This window comes from Coloeus monedula (genome assembly GCF_965178545.1).
Source record: "Coloeus monedula genome assembly, chromosome: 5".
In the NCBI taxonomy this organism is placed as follows: Eukaryota; Metazoa; Chordata; class Aves; order Passeriformes; family Corvidae; genus Coloeus; species Coloeus monedula.
Window position 1 is genome coordinate 52,706,804 of NC_138785.1, and position 15,647 is coordinate 52,722,450.

The window sequence follows — 15,647 nt, forward strand, 5'->3', positions numbered from 1 at the left end:
AATGCCTTTTCAAAGTGGCTAGCAAAGGTGTTTTTCAGACAAGCTACTGCAATTCAATTAGACCTACCTAATTTTTATTTCTTTTTCTGCTACAGATTTCCACACTGATACAATTCTGCTTTCTTAAGATCATGCTATGGCTTGGATGGGATTTGGGTACAGCACTGTTAATTGACAGAGTTTAAATACCAGAAATGTTCCCTAAAGCTTGCCTTGTCTGTATGTTCATTTGAGCTAAAAAAAGGTAAAAAGAACTTTTTTGATTTGGGCAGATGAACGTTTATAGACGGAAAGTAAGCATTGTTGCAGCCCAGGGCCAATGCTGCTGGGTATGACTTATGCAATATATATATATGTAGTTTTTCAATTAGGTAGAGGTTATAGGCCCACTCTTCTATATTTATATCATTCTCTTTGTGCTGACTACTCACAGTGACACACTAAGTTGCACAAATTCTCACTAAACACCTATAAACTCAGTTGTGTGCTTCACATCCCACAGTTAGCAGAATTGGTTATGCATTTTAAGCAGCTTTATCTAGAAATAGAAATTCTTACTGGGCTTTCTTAGCAGCTTCTATTTTCTTTATTTAACCTAATTAAATGCTGATTTAAAATGCATTGATGACACCAACATTTGAATAAGATTATGGAGTGATGGTTCTAGGTTCCAAGCCTTTGAAATAAATAAAAGTTCTTTTCAAAGCACGAAATGACTTTTTCTTGCAACCCATTCCTTCATTTAAAATCGCTAATCCTATAAGACTGACAATCCAAGCAATTATTTAAGCCTGAAGCATACTTTGGCCATAGAAATGGCACTGCTGTGAAACAAAAATAAACAAATAAACAATCCACTTTTAAATCAGCACATCATTCTTATGTACAGAATTGCTTCAGTTTAACTGTGCCAGTGCAACACCCTTTTTTTAGAGCTGTGTGTAGTACATATTGGTCTTTCCACGAGGTGCTTTGGCAATGGTTTTGCAGCTGAAGCAATGCTGCTGTGGCATTTAATATAGGCTGGATTGTCACATTTCGAGTGCCAAGAGACCCCTGTCGTGTGCTGGTGTAAGACTGCCTTCCTTGGTAGGCGTTGGTATTTACTTGCAAAATACATATACAGGATTGAAACCAAAGGGATAGTTTTAAATGGTGAGAGACATTCTCCCTGTTTGCAGTCTTTTATCACTTCATGTGTACAGAAGGTCTGAAATTCAGGTATTTATTTCTCTGTTGTAGATTTAATTTACTAAATGGTGTGATTTGTATGTATTCCAGGGATTTTAAGCAGACAACACAATGCAAAGGTTATTATTACTCAGTATTTCTTTTGATTTTACATTCACAAATGCTATATATCACACCTTGAATGAGCTTTATTGAAATTTTGAAGTTGCTGAGGATGGATAAGTCTAGCAAACACTTCCTTTTTCTGCAATGTACTCAGAGGTGACTGATACCAGTTCTTCAGTCCCATGATTTCATTCTTTAAATGGATGGTTCCTCAGCTTTGACAAAACCTATTATTTTAATGTTAAAATCAATTAAAATCCTGGAGCTTTATTATGCATCCCAAAGCAAATAAGGATGCAGTACTTTTCTTTAACAAATCACATTTAACTGAGGGCCTAAGTGATTTATGGGAACTAAGAATGAATATTACCTCCAATAAGGACTTTTTTTTCCCTCTTAGCTGTTTAAACTCTTTCTCAGGTTCTACTTCCAGGGATGCTTGTGTGGACCAGGGACAGGAGCCTGTAAGAGCCTGTGCTGTCCCTTGCACTGCAGTGTTCTAGGTCTTTTGTTGTGGTGATTTACCATATACACTTTCCAGATTTTGACATCTAGAGGTATTCCTATTTATTGTATATATTTTTTCAAATGGCATGTGCTAATAAGGATGGCTGGGGAAAGGTAAATCTGATTTACGGAAGCCACAAAGATGTAGCTTTGTTCTGGTTGAGAAAACATAATTTTCTTGTGGTTTCTTTTTAAAATTCTTTGTGAAAAGACCATTTCCCCTTTAACTTTATAGCATGATCCTTGTGATGATCTTTAACTATTTGAGAGAGCCTTGAGGTTCTTGGGCCCCTGGAAAAAATATCAGGGCTTAGTTTTTGTGCTCCTTCCCAGTTTGATATCCAACTGGGCTGCTTATCCCAGTTTGGATCACAGTTCTGGAAAGATGAGATGTTGAAGTGACAGGAAAGTGGTTGAGTTACTAATGGAGACACAGACAGATGCTAGATTCTCTCAGATGCTGCCTTGTTCATGTCAGAAAGACATTGGAATTCATTTCAGCTGGGATGGACAGGCAAATCTGCATAAAAATTTAGTCAGTGCTCTCCTAACCCTTCTGCTATCTGATCATCTCATTGTGATGAGGTAAGGAAGGGGTCTGAAGGAATAAGATATTTTTGTCCTTTACAGGAAAGAAAGCCTTTTCACACTGTGCTATCTGGCATATTACCTCCTGAAATCCTTTAATTGTATCAAGCTGTATGTTTTTGTTTCCTCTGTAGCAAAATGTTCTTGCAAAAGTGACTTATGAGTGACTTGCTGTGTAGTTTCCTGTCACAATTAAATTTCTGTGATGCTGAATTGCTGCCAAGAGTCAGGCCTTTTCTCACCTATTCTTTATGCTGTATGTATTCAACAGGAAAAAGTGAATTTGAATATTCACAATGAACGGAAGTGCTGAAAAAACCACCAGTCTGCTGTGGCTAGAGTTTAACCTGAGTTCATAAGGTGAGAGCCCGTTATCAGAGACACCCGCAGAAACCATTGCATTGCCCTAAGACAGCTGGGGCTGAGGGTGTCTCTAAGGTGTCCCCTTGGCTCTGAGTGCAGCACTGAAGTGGCCCCTGACAATAGGGAGGAGTGGTTTTCCCCAGAGGTGAGACAGAGAGACAACTCTCTGCTGATTTCCTCCTTTCTTCCTGTAACAAAGGTTGGGTTTGTTAGTCAGTTCCTTATTCAGGTGGTGTTTAATAGCCAAAAACCAACATGGGAGTTGGCAAAACAAGCCTGTGGCTTAATATGTAATGCCTGTACTTGTGACATCGTGTTAAAACACCAGCATTGCTAAAGCCTGAACTGGGAGAGGAGGGTGAAAACTCTTCACTATTGTTGCCTCTGGAAAGGAACACTCTGCATGTGGTACTGTACAAAAGGAACAGAGCTTGGCTAGTTCAAGCTATATTGAAAGATTTGTTGATTTTTTTTTTTTTTTCATTTATTACTTTTTTGGAGAACAGAAAGGTTTTCAAATGTGAAAGAAGCGTGGAAACTGGGGAAATGATGTCTCCATAGGCAAAACCTAAGAAGAAGGAAACAGGTGGCAAACATCAACATGAGGGAAATTACCTGTGTGTTTTGGGTGGAGCAATGACTGGGGAGGACAGCTTTGTGATTAACAGGCCTGACTAACTCCCAGCAGTCTAGTTCCTGCTGGCACTGCCTGCCTGTGCTCTCTGTTGTAGTAGTGGGTGCACCGCGGGAGTGGTCCATGAGACACAGCTCCAGTCCAGCTCCAGCTGCAGTCGAGAGCCACTCCATGGCAAAAAAATCCACAATTTCCTACCTACCTCGCTGGATATTAGTGTTTTTACACATAAGACTTTGCCTAGAAAAATCTGTTTAGTTGTATTAGGTCCCGTTACTGGGCTTGACAGCAGCATGCTACTGGTAGATCCCTTCTGTCTGAGCCAGGCAGCTTGACAGCCACATTATCCAAAGCAGCTTAAAGTTCAGAAACCTGGTGTTTCCTTGACTTTGGAGAGTCCCTGCTGCTCTGGGTGAGCTCTGAGCCACCTCATGCCCAGTGCAGACACTGGAACCCACTGCTGCCAAAGCCACATGAGGCAGTGGTCACCACTGGTTGTATAATAACCTCCTGATGACACACATCAATTGGGACTTGAGGTACCTGCAATTATGTGCCTCCTAAACCCAAAGGGATTAAAACCCAGAGCATTTATTTCTCAGGGATAATGTATTCTTTAATAATAAGCAAGATGGGATTGGGTTGTGCCTCCTCATCCTCCCTAAAGTAAGGATGTGCTAGAAGTCTGGATCTAGTCTGGAACAGTCTAGGTAATCTATAAATGTTTATATATGTTATGTGTTACTAGGTGTCTCTGTGACAGCCAAAGCAGTGAGGCCTTTATCACTTATGGTGCCTGTAGATGCTGCTGTAACAAAGCAAGGAAATGCTGCAAATCCGAGACAGGGCACCTATAACCTCCTTACATGAGGAAGTCCTGCAGGAAGGGAGGGGGGCAAAACCCTGAAGTGTAATGGGAGCTAGGTAATTGTACGCTATGAGTAACAAACACCTCAGAGTCTTCCAGGTGTCTCACCTGGGTGCTTCAAAAAGGCCATTCATGGAAATCTTTGTGGTAAGCAATTGCAATCTTGCTCCCATAAGCCTCCTGGAAAGCAAAAGTGCCTGGAAAAAGTAGTAGGGTAGAGCTCAGGCTCTGTTTCAGGCAAGCCTTTCTTACCAGGCCTTTCAAGTAAGTTTTTTGACATGAAGGCTGAATCATATTTGTGTTGTGTTTTGCTGGACTAGAGATAGAGTATTTCTCAGAGAGAGAAAAGAAAATTGGCTCCATAAAGAGATTTTCTCAAATCAGGCATTTCTAGCCTTTATTTTCCACATAGGTGTGTTATTTTTCCCACGGGAGGAAAGTACCTAAAGATCTCTCTGTGTGGGAAGGTGGCATGGGAGGAGGGTGAAGCTAGTTCTGCAAACATGCTTATTTCAAATACCACCCTAGAGAGAAGCTGCAGATTTTTGGAGACTGGGTTCCATGTGGTAGGTAGGAGGGGGTTTCTGTGCTATTGATTAATTTCAAATTGTGTGGGATTTTCCTGGCATAAATGCATAGGGTCTTTGCCAATTTAAACTTAATTTTCCTTCTGTCAAAGGAGCTGCAAAAGCTGTGTGAAGAGGAAGTTTTGTGCATGAAGACTCCAGTATCTGCAGGCGTTGATGGAGTTAACCTTTCCATTTTGTTTGGGAGAAGCATGACTTTTCCTGGGCAGTAGTGTATTTAATCATGTAGTTTCTTTTGCAAGAAACTTTCTTTTCCAGAGCCTTAGTCAGGAAACTCTGTATGGAGCACAAAAGGCTTTTTTTATAATATCTTAGAATATTATGCTGGGAATGCCATGGAGATGAGGAAAACCAAAACAACCTGAATAAAGTACAAATCCTGCAGGGTAATAATAGACTTGTACAGGTTAGGAAACAGAAGGCCAAATCTAGGAAACAGGAGGCTCTTGATGGACTCAGTCCTTGGGTTAGAGAATCTGTGCCAGTATCTAGGTAAGCTGTTAGCACTGCACTGCACAGTGAATTCTGTGGACAGAGCAATATTGCACGTTGTAGGAATGTGAGATAAACTAGAACTGTACAGGCCAGAAAAAAATCTGTTGTACTGAACAAAGAAATTTCAGTCTATGATTAACTTTATTTCATGTCAAGAGCAGAACATACAAATCTAGGCTCTTTCATGGCATGATACTGAGCAATACAAGTCCTGTAGCACAGAGCATACCACTGCTGGATTATTTGTCCTAAATGTACTTTAGAGAAAATCAGTCAGGTTTAGGTTATGCTAACAAATACTAATTTAATGCAACAGTTACAGCAGTGCAAACTACAAGTTTGCAATAAGCCATAGTCCTGGGGCTCATCTCAAATACTGGTCCTATGAAACAACTTTTTTGCACATTTGCCTTTTTCTCATCAAACTAGAATGATATAGAGAATGGAAAATAATTTCAGAAAATAAGAAGAATCAGTGGTTAACAGACATCATAATTGTTTGACAAAGGCAATTTTAACATGTGTGGCAGCTTAACAGGCTAAAGAATCAATACATTTGGGGGAAAAATATGAAACTTTAACTCCTTGAAGAGCAAACAGAGGCCACAGGGAAAAGAGACAATGCTGGTTTCAGTATTTCAAAGACAATTTAGGTGGATAGAGGAAAAAATGTTGTTTTTCTGTGGCTGGAAGACTGAGAACTCTTTCGGGAAGATTTCAAGGTTATAACTGGATTTTCAAATTGGAATGAAACGGACAGAAAAGATACTGAAACCTGTTTATAAATAGCTTGAGTTTACAAGAGTTACAGCCTTGGTTTGTTATTGCTAGCCCAAAAGGAGTCCTACACAAAGGAGTAGGTATGACCCACAAAGCACGTTCTATTAATTCATTGTTCAGACAAAACCTGTATTGTCCTGGCAAGACTGAGATAGAAGATGATGAATTAACAACTTGGCCACCTTCCCAAATTCATAGTTCCTACTGGGTCTGAGAATCAGACAGCTATGCATAAAGCACAATGTTTGGGCTAAGGCATTCACGGAAGAATGGATTTTGAGAAGTTAAAAGTAAAACCTGGAGAACAATAGACTTGGTGCAGAAGAGTCACGTTTGAAAGAAAAATTTGATTTTGCTCATTTTAAAAAGCAAACCTCATCCAGTTCTGTATGGAAATGGTGATAAAAATAATTTTATCACTTTCATCATTATTCCTTATCCTTGTTGCTTTTTAATTGGATCATAACATGAAATCCAAATAAGTAATACGGCTTGCATTGAGACACCTGGAGAAGATGCTTTCCTCATCAGAAGAATTTTACATATTGTGGGAGCAAATTTGATTTATTCTGTGAGCAAAGTAGTGATATTATTAGTTATGTCAGGTAATGTTGGTCCAGAGTTTGCAGAAATTCCTGGCATGGTAGGTGCACCAATTGTTTATTATCAGGTATCTGAGTGAGTGGTAAGGCTGGGGTGTGCCTGGCTTGGGCCATTATTTCTGAGATGATCTTGCAGCCTGTAATCTAGAAGTGCTTAGACCTAGGAAGCTGTGGGGATGTTTGAGAAGGATCAAATACATGCACTAAAATTAGGAATCCTTCTAAAACAGTATCAGCCATATAACTCAGCTTCCTTATCAGATTTTATCTATGTCTTCTCTCATATCAGACATAGTCTGAAAGTTATTAATACATCTGATGTTGGAGAGGATGAAAGTTTGGTAAGAAAGTTTCACAGGTATGTAGGCTTGGCAGAAAGATCTCTGAGTGTAGAAACTGAAGATGAGATAGCAAGTTTTGATATGGAGTAAAAGATGTTTTACTGAAACACTGATCGATGAGTAACTGAGAAGGCAAAAGCTGGAGATGAGTTGGAGGGAGATTTTTATGATTAGGACAAAGGTATGTGACTACAAACAAAGACGTGTTTTTCACCAAGTAAATAAGTCTCAAGAAGAGCATAAGTCAATAGAAAATGTGTTTTTACCAGAAAGAGCTATTGCAGGCAAACAAGAAATGTTGATGTAGCAAGAAGAGAGGTCTGAGAATTTTCCACTGTCAGCTTAAATTGTAACTTAGTTACTCTTGTGATTGGATAATAATGACTATAATATGGTGATGGTAGTAGCTATGATAGGCTATAGGCAAATGTAAAGGTATTGTGTATGGTGCTTATTGGTTGTTATGTGTTAAGATACTCAGCAAAGAAAAGTATAAAATGCTTTGTAACTTGAACACAAAGCGGCTTCAGGTATGCCTACAGCTGGAGCTGACAGCTGTAGGGCTGGCTCTGGATACCCACTCCCTGAAATGCTGTAACTTTGCCTATGCAATAAACAGCTTTCAAGAGAGCTGCCTGAAGTCCAGATGTCCTTTGTGAAACTTTCTCCTATACCTGATGCATTTATTTTCCCTTCACCCCCTTTTTGGGGGGAGTGGTGGTGGATTAGGGGGTTTCTTTTCCCCCAGTTTCACTGGTCAAGATGTTTCTCCTACACACTGCTTTTCTTTAACAAGTGTGAGAAACATACCAGGATGCTTTTTTTAACCTCATTGTTCCTGAGCATTTCACATAAAGATTGGTCAGCAGAGAGCAGAAAAGCATAATTACAGAAGACTGTGAAAATGGATAACAAACCTTTTAAAACAGAAAAATACTGAAAGCAATGAGAAATCACACTCAAAAATTTTCAAGCAATTACTCTGATACAATACTTTAATAAAATATTTAATACTTCTATGTGATATGACTTTTACATGAGTTCTTTTTTGATTCAAAGGGGTTTTCTTTGGTTTTAAATGCAGCACTTAGATTAAAGTGTAAAGCATAGAGATAATTTAATCTAGAGCTCTTTAGAGTGCAGGTGAACTTTTCCATTTGGTTATTTTAAACCAATTTCCTTCACAGATATTGAGTGATGATGGGTGGCTAAGGGAATGATTAGACACAACAATTTCATGAAAAAGAGCAAACAGCTTTTCCGTTATAATTACAATAATTATTTCTCAGTACAAGGCAGATCCTAAGTATTGACCATCGCATCAAAAAGGTCCAAATGTTGCTAAAATGTGATAATGGTGAGATAGCAGTGTAATACAGCTGCCTTTCTGTAATATTATTGAATAGCTGATCTTGATTGCCTTTGCAACCTTTTTTAGTCTTTCAGTAAAACAATACTTGAAAACTATAGGAAAGGATTCATTGCCTTAAAAGACAGTTTGTCTGGCATCAAGAGAGCTTAGTAATTTTTTTCTTCTTTTAATCCTGTGCAAAAGAATGGGTTATATTCACCAAAATTACCAATGAAGATTGCACTATCAGGTGTAATTTGCTGGACTGTGTTTTGCCTGTGGAGTTGTTCCTGATGTTATAATGCTGTATGCTAACAGCAGGCTGACATTTCCAGCAGAACTCCTTGTTCCAATGACTATAAATGGTGTGTCTCAGGTCACACATAAAACAAATACCCGCTGCTTGTGTTGGAACTTTATTTATTGGTCAATCTGACATATTGCCCTGTGACAAGAAAGTCACTGGGTTGGATTTTTAAAGGGTGTTAGTCTTTAGAGGCAGATTTGGCTCTCAGGGCATTTGGGAGATCGGATTCAAATTCTGCCTCCTACCCAGAGATGGGGGCTGATTTATCTCCTTTCTTCTCAAACCTGGCTTTCCCCCACATGGAAAATCTGGGTAGCTCTGTGCTCTGGGATAAATAGGTTCTCTCTCACTCTCCAGGAGGAAAGTCCAGCCACAGTCCAGCTTTTCAGTGGTGCCACTGTAAAGCTTTATTGTGGAAGAATGGCAGGGAAATGAAAGAAAGCTGAGGCTGTAGTTTGATGGATACCAGGTGCTGGTACTGGCTGTGAAAGCAGCAAGCTGACCTTTCCCTAGCATCTAGCTTTTTGCCCTTGACTTTCCATTGTTTTCTTAAACTGTCTTTGAGGTTTTTTGATCATCTCTACCCTAGCAAATCCCTGTGTTTTTACTCTATATAAACATAAAGTGAATGGAAATGTCTTTATAGAAGGTAGTTAATCGGATAATTGAACTGAGCATTAGTTTTTAATGTATATTGGTAAATATGAACTAGCCTTTTAGCAATCTGCATGCATTCATCCAAAGCAATGGAAAATACTCCCAAGTGATTTTAACTTAAAAAGAGATGTTAAAGACAAAAATTGGACATGGTACATGGTGGTAGCTCCTTGGGCCCCTGTTAGCCTTCCATTCAGGGCTGATGGCTGTAGTTTTTGTTTCATTTACATTGAAAGTGAAATCTTACGGTATTCTTGGTGTTTATCCCTTTATCCACATTTGCCCCTGAAATGGTGCCTGGCAGCTGAATCTGTATTATCTTTTCTGTGCAGACATAGCCTATTCATTACTAATGTTCAGCGGAGACATGCACGTACACTGAAAACAAAATTCAGGGCTGATACCAAGCTGTGCAACATCTGCTAAATTCACATGGGGAAAGGGAATATAAAAACAAATACACAAAGGGCACAGCTACTGAGATGGTAAATATTGTTTTTTCCATGCCACACCCAAACCAAAAATAGAGAGAGAGGAGGCCTTAACAAAGCTTGATTCAGGTTCCTGACAGCTGACAGTAACTGCTTGTTTTCCACTGAGCTGTAAGTGAACAAGACTGCCAGCTTACTTCGAAAGCATGAATTAGGCTTCTTTTACTGTGAGTAGATCAGAAGTAGATGAGAAGAATAACTCCAAGGAAATGTGCAGTGTTAAAGTCATGTTAATGTGATTGCTATCAAGCTTGCTTGCCATAAGAGAGGAAGAGTGGATAACACATTTTTTGGAGGTAATAAACTTCCTGTACTGCAGGTGGGACAGCATGGATTCACTGGCTGGGCAAGTGGAGCAGCTGGCAAGGGAGTCTGGATTTGCTATGGGCTGCAATCCCAGGACTGGGAGGTGCCCTGGCACAGTAGGCCTGGGTCCTGGTGGGGGGATTTCTGCACCAGCTTGGCTGTGGGAAGGAGCACACAGCCCAGAAGGGAGAGGAGGAAATTGCTGGGTGGCTGTGCCAGGGTGTAGGTGGTGCTTTCTGCATCCTAGGCTGTTGCACAAAGCTCAGGTGCTTAATAAAGGTGCTCAGGTAGATAAAACTGGGCACTCCCAAATCTACTGCTGATAAAAAAGGGTTTCAAAGCAGCTGTGGGTTGAAGGGGGAAGTGAGTGTTAAGAAATACAGTCCAGTCAACACATACAGTCATTGCAATAAATTCAGTGGGGAAAGTAGGTAGGTAGGGGAGGAACAGACCCGCCGTCTGGTGGGTCTTCAGGACTGTGGACATGTGGCTCCACATGGCTCATTTGGGTCACTCCCTGTCTCCTGCTTGAAAGCTGCTGTCAGATACTCTGCATCAGAGTATATCATCAGAGGACATCAATGCTAACCTGCTCTGAGCATGGCAGACTGGGCAGATGTGAAATAATCTGTTTTGTTATGGTCTGGAGAGCTTCTGTCCAGCACAGGCAAACCTGTGCTGCTGCCATGCTGTTTCTGCTGGCAGCACTGTGCTGGGTAGCACTGGCACCGCTTGCATCAGGTTATTTCTTTTCTCCTGTCCTCTGTTGGCAGGGTGAAGATGTGATACTGTTTGCACTGGAACCAGTGAGAAGAGTTCCCAGGGTCAACTTCATACTGAAAGGGTTTTCAGTCATTGGGTGTGTGTTATTCTTGACATGGGGTACACTTGTGCTTGTTACTCAGCTCTTTCAGAAAAGCAGATTGCCTGCAATAGCAAGGTATTGGACCTCATTTACACAAAATCATGCAACTAGCTGCTCTTTAATAGAAAACCTCAACTTTATTAAAAAGTTGGAAGTGATGCAAAGTTGAGCCGGGTCAAGCTGGTAACATTAAAAAGAGTAAGCCCCAAGGAGAAGGCTTACTCCTCCTTGCTATCCTAAATGAAATAGTAACTTGTGTGAATTAAAAATAGAATATTCAATCAGGAATATTTTTCTAACCACAAAGCATCTGTGCCTTTGTAGCAAACATCTGTGACAAAAGTGAAAAAAAAAGGGAGTTAAACAAACTTGTATAAAAATGGCAGACAGAAAAAAAAGTCACACTGAAAAAACCCAACTTTGACCTTTTTTCCCCCTGCTTCCTGTTGTAAGTGATTAAATGTTTGGTTTCTAAGCAATGTTTTTGGTTCTTAATAAAATTTTAAAGTTCCTCCATATGTCTAAGTGAAAGTGACCCAGAGGAGAGCTCACAGGAAAATTACTGCCTTTTTCTTTCCCTTTTCCAACAATCCCTTTTGACCTTTCTACTGTAACTCATTTATTTTATCCATTTTGATATCAAACTTTCAATAAGTAAAACTACATTGTGTTTTGTACCTATTCTCCTTAGCAATACATCCTGCTTGCCAGCACTCTTCTGTAGCTCAGCAAAAATCAACAATTTTCATTTATCATTGCTTGGGCATGAAGTTTTGACATTGGTTCTCCAGCATGATCAGGTGCTAAATGAGGTGGTCCTGGTTACGGAGCAGTGGGATTTGGCCACCTGCTCTGGTTAGCCATGCCCCACCCCCCCCGATTTTTGCGTGGAAGGCATGGGAATACTCTGCTCACAGGTGATCATATATAATCCTCAGAAAGACAGGGTCCGAAGGAGAAATTATAAGTTCCAAACAAATGTTTATTGCCTGAGTACATTTCATCACGTTTCAGTGTGTTGAGTGTTTCCCCCCACCCTGTCCTTTGTGAAACAGTATCAGCGAAAGCCGTAGACAATGCGGAGGCTATGTTAAACTGGATACAGTGCAAACACAGCAAAAGACCATCCCTTCCCGAAAGGTGTGAAGAAAGACTTTCCTTAGCTTTCATTCAGTAGTCAGATATCAAATACTTTCAGCAAGTTTGTTTCCTTGAGCTCAGGTGCCAACAACAGTGTGGTTAGGGAAGGGCCTCAACACTCACAAATGTTTGCCTTGCACAGTGAACCACTTTTAACCGGGCTTTCCAAGGAAGGAAGGCATGATTCCCTTCACTTGAAGATTTGCTCTATCTTCCCACCTACCTAGAGCTGTGCAAAAATCATCGGGTTGATTTTAAATATTAGCCTTAAATGTGGTACAAATTCCCTGAGATCTGCAAACTGGAAGATCCGGACTAGCTTTTGATCAATGCTTGTCTTAACTTTGAGATAATGAGAAAATTTTTCTAAACTTCTGATAGTGTTTTGATTTTTATATTTGCTTGGCTTTCCCCGAAAGTCTAGAGAAAAATTCTCCCTTAGGCTTCCAATTATCACATTTTCCAAGAACCTCTCTCTTCTTTTGGTTATGAGCAGGAAGTATTTGAGTTGTGTGTCTTCCCTGTGAAACAACACTATATTTGATTCTATAATGATTTGACAAAGCAAGAAAATAGATTGGTTTGTTTCATCAGAAAAAAATAAAGGTAATAATTAGAGCAGTACAAATTCCTGCACTAGGGGTAAAATTGTCAGCATAAAACACATCTGAACTACTAGAGTGCTAGACAGTAAGTGCCTCATTTGTACTCCTTACCCTAGGAAAGGAGTTAAGGCTCCCTGTCATTCAATGGCCACTCTGTCTTTTCGGTCACAGAGTAACTTCAGTGTGCATTGTACCTTCCACCCTACAAAGACATTTTGTGTAATTAATCAACTAATTTAACTACTGAGCTACTGAGAGCTGGTTTACCATGACACATGCAACTTTTATAAACATTTCTTAGAAGAGACTGGCCGCAGCAGGCTGCTTTTGGTGTTTTGGGTGCAATGTGCCTCTCAGTGAAAGCCTGTAGTTGGCTGTGTATTTGGGAGCTGGGGTGTTCTTCTCACTCCCCTGACATATAAATGTAGCTTAGCAAATAAGCCCCTTATCTACAAGAGTTTCTAAATAGATTTTTGTAAATAATATAGGCTCAGGTGTCAGTTACAGTAAATTTGGAGCAGCTCTTTTAAAGCGTAGTGGTTTATTGCTATGCTCCCACTGGCGCAGTTGTGAGTGACTCTCTCAGGACGTTGGTACAATGAGTTTGATAAAGAGATACTTCATGGCTCAGGCTGATCTAGGCTGTGCTCGGGTCTTGGCCCTCCTCAACATGAGACCTACTATGTTTCAAGATGGGTACCCTGAAAGTTAATGACAATTTTTTGAAGTGCCACTGGTAAACTTCTTTGGACCCAAATTTATTTTAAATACTGGTAATGACAACCTCCTTTTTTTTTCTAAAGAAAGTTGAGAGCCTATCTGAAGCAAGTTCCTTCAGGTATTATTGTTCCCCACTTCTTTTAGTATCTCCTAGCAGTATGTGGAAAGAAGAAAAAGAGATGTGTTTTATAGAATGAACTGTGGAAAAATTGCATTGCTGACCATCAACACCCAGCCATTGTAGGAGCAAAACAATGAACACTGCTTGCTACTTTTGTGCAGTGGGAATCCTCAGGATGTGGCAATCCTATGATGCACTAGAAACCTTTTAGTAAATTTAGATTCTGTAACCCTATTGTATGCAGTCTTTAACTAAATTCCCATAAAGGCATTAAAGTACTGAGTATTTAGAACACCATCTGAAAACAATTACAGTTTAAAGAAAATTGTGATGAGAAAAAGATCTTTGTAATAAAAATGCAAATGCTGTAGCCTGGAAAACTCCTTCAGTGCAAGTAAAAAAAAAAGTTAACTCCTGCAATATTGCCAGCAATTGTCAGTGAAACTCTGTCACTCCATGTGAAAATTGATATGCTTTAATGCAATTTAAATTCTCAATTTAGAATAAAATGACTTTTAAATTACTTTCCTCTTACTCCCTATTTTGTAATTTTTTTCTCCTTTTATGGAGCATTGTAGTACTCCCCACCTGTCTTTCATTTGCTTTTGTAAGATTTTATTTTTAAATGTACCAAATTCTAGGAGGGGAATTTAGAAATCATGTAAGTTCAGTGAGGAAGACAAATCCTTTAAAATACACTTGGATTAGTGTGACTGAAACAATGTGCAATTCATGGTATAAGGAAGTTAAAAGAGTTCTAAATCCTTTCATTTCAGATATCAAAGACATATTAACTCCTCCTTCACCCCACACACTCCAACTCAACCGTTTCAATAACTAAGAGATCTTTAAAAATAGTTGCTTTTTAAATAGATTTGGCTTAAAAATTGTTTACGAATTTCCACTGAGCCAGCTGTATTTCTGAGTGTAAAAACAATCCTAACTCTACAACAGGTGGAACAAGAGAGATCAGATATTTTCAGGATAATGTTCTTACACTATTTTGAAAAGTACAAAAGAAAGAGAGTACAAAATATGCCCTCTAAACAGTTTCTCTAGAAAGCACAATGTTACAAGTTTAAAAGAACTTTTCCTACCTGTAGCTTTTGTGTGGATCAGGAAGTGTAGATTTCCTGATTACAATCTTCCATGACTTAGCTTGGCTTCTGCATTTGAATGTTAAATATGTAAGAATGCCTTGTTTAGCTTGGGAGTTTGCATGACCTCTTAATGAGACACTGTAGTTAGTGTCATTGGGTATTAAAGCATCATGTGACTGTAGATGAAAATAAAATCCTTTAAAGTTTGTATTTAATACTTCCTAGAATCTGTAACCCTTTACCTGCAAGCAGGATAAAAACCTGATAGAACTCACCGTTTTCTGGTCAGGGTTAAAAAAACGAGAAGTGGAAGAACACGTGCCAAATAATTCCTTTCCTCCAGGACGGTCACAACAACCAAAACAAAGTCTGAGCCTGTCAGTGTATTCATGCTGCCATTTGCATATTCTTAAAATTAAATCTCCCCATATCACAAACAGTGCTGGAGGGATTTGGCAGAAAGTTCCTCTGTTACTTGTTGCCTGGCAATGACGTTTATTCCCCACTGTTTTGTGTGATTCACTATAGAGAAATTCAGCTCTAAGGTGTATTTGCAGGCGTCATGTCACATTTACCTGTGAAAGCTGCCTTGTTTCCTGGAGTCATTTTGATTTGAGTGTGGCGTTTCCAGAAGCGATATGAAAGATGTTCTGTTGCCACAATCAGTTAAGAGAGTTTTCCCTGTGCAGGAGGAGAGATTTAACTTAGGCAAACACCTGGGTCATGTGTGATCTTTAACATATGTCAATGTACCTGGAAACTGTAAAACAAACTCCTGGAAAGAACTGGCACTAAGATTGCATCATCTAAGTGCCTGTGTCACAGCTGCGGGGGTGCAAAGCAGGGCTAACAAAACCTTCTCGAGAGATAAATCTCTTCTCAATAGATAAATCTTGATAGATAAATCTCGATAACTAAATCTC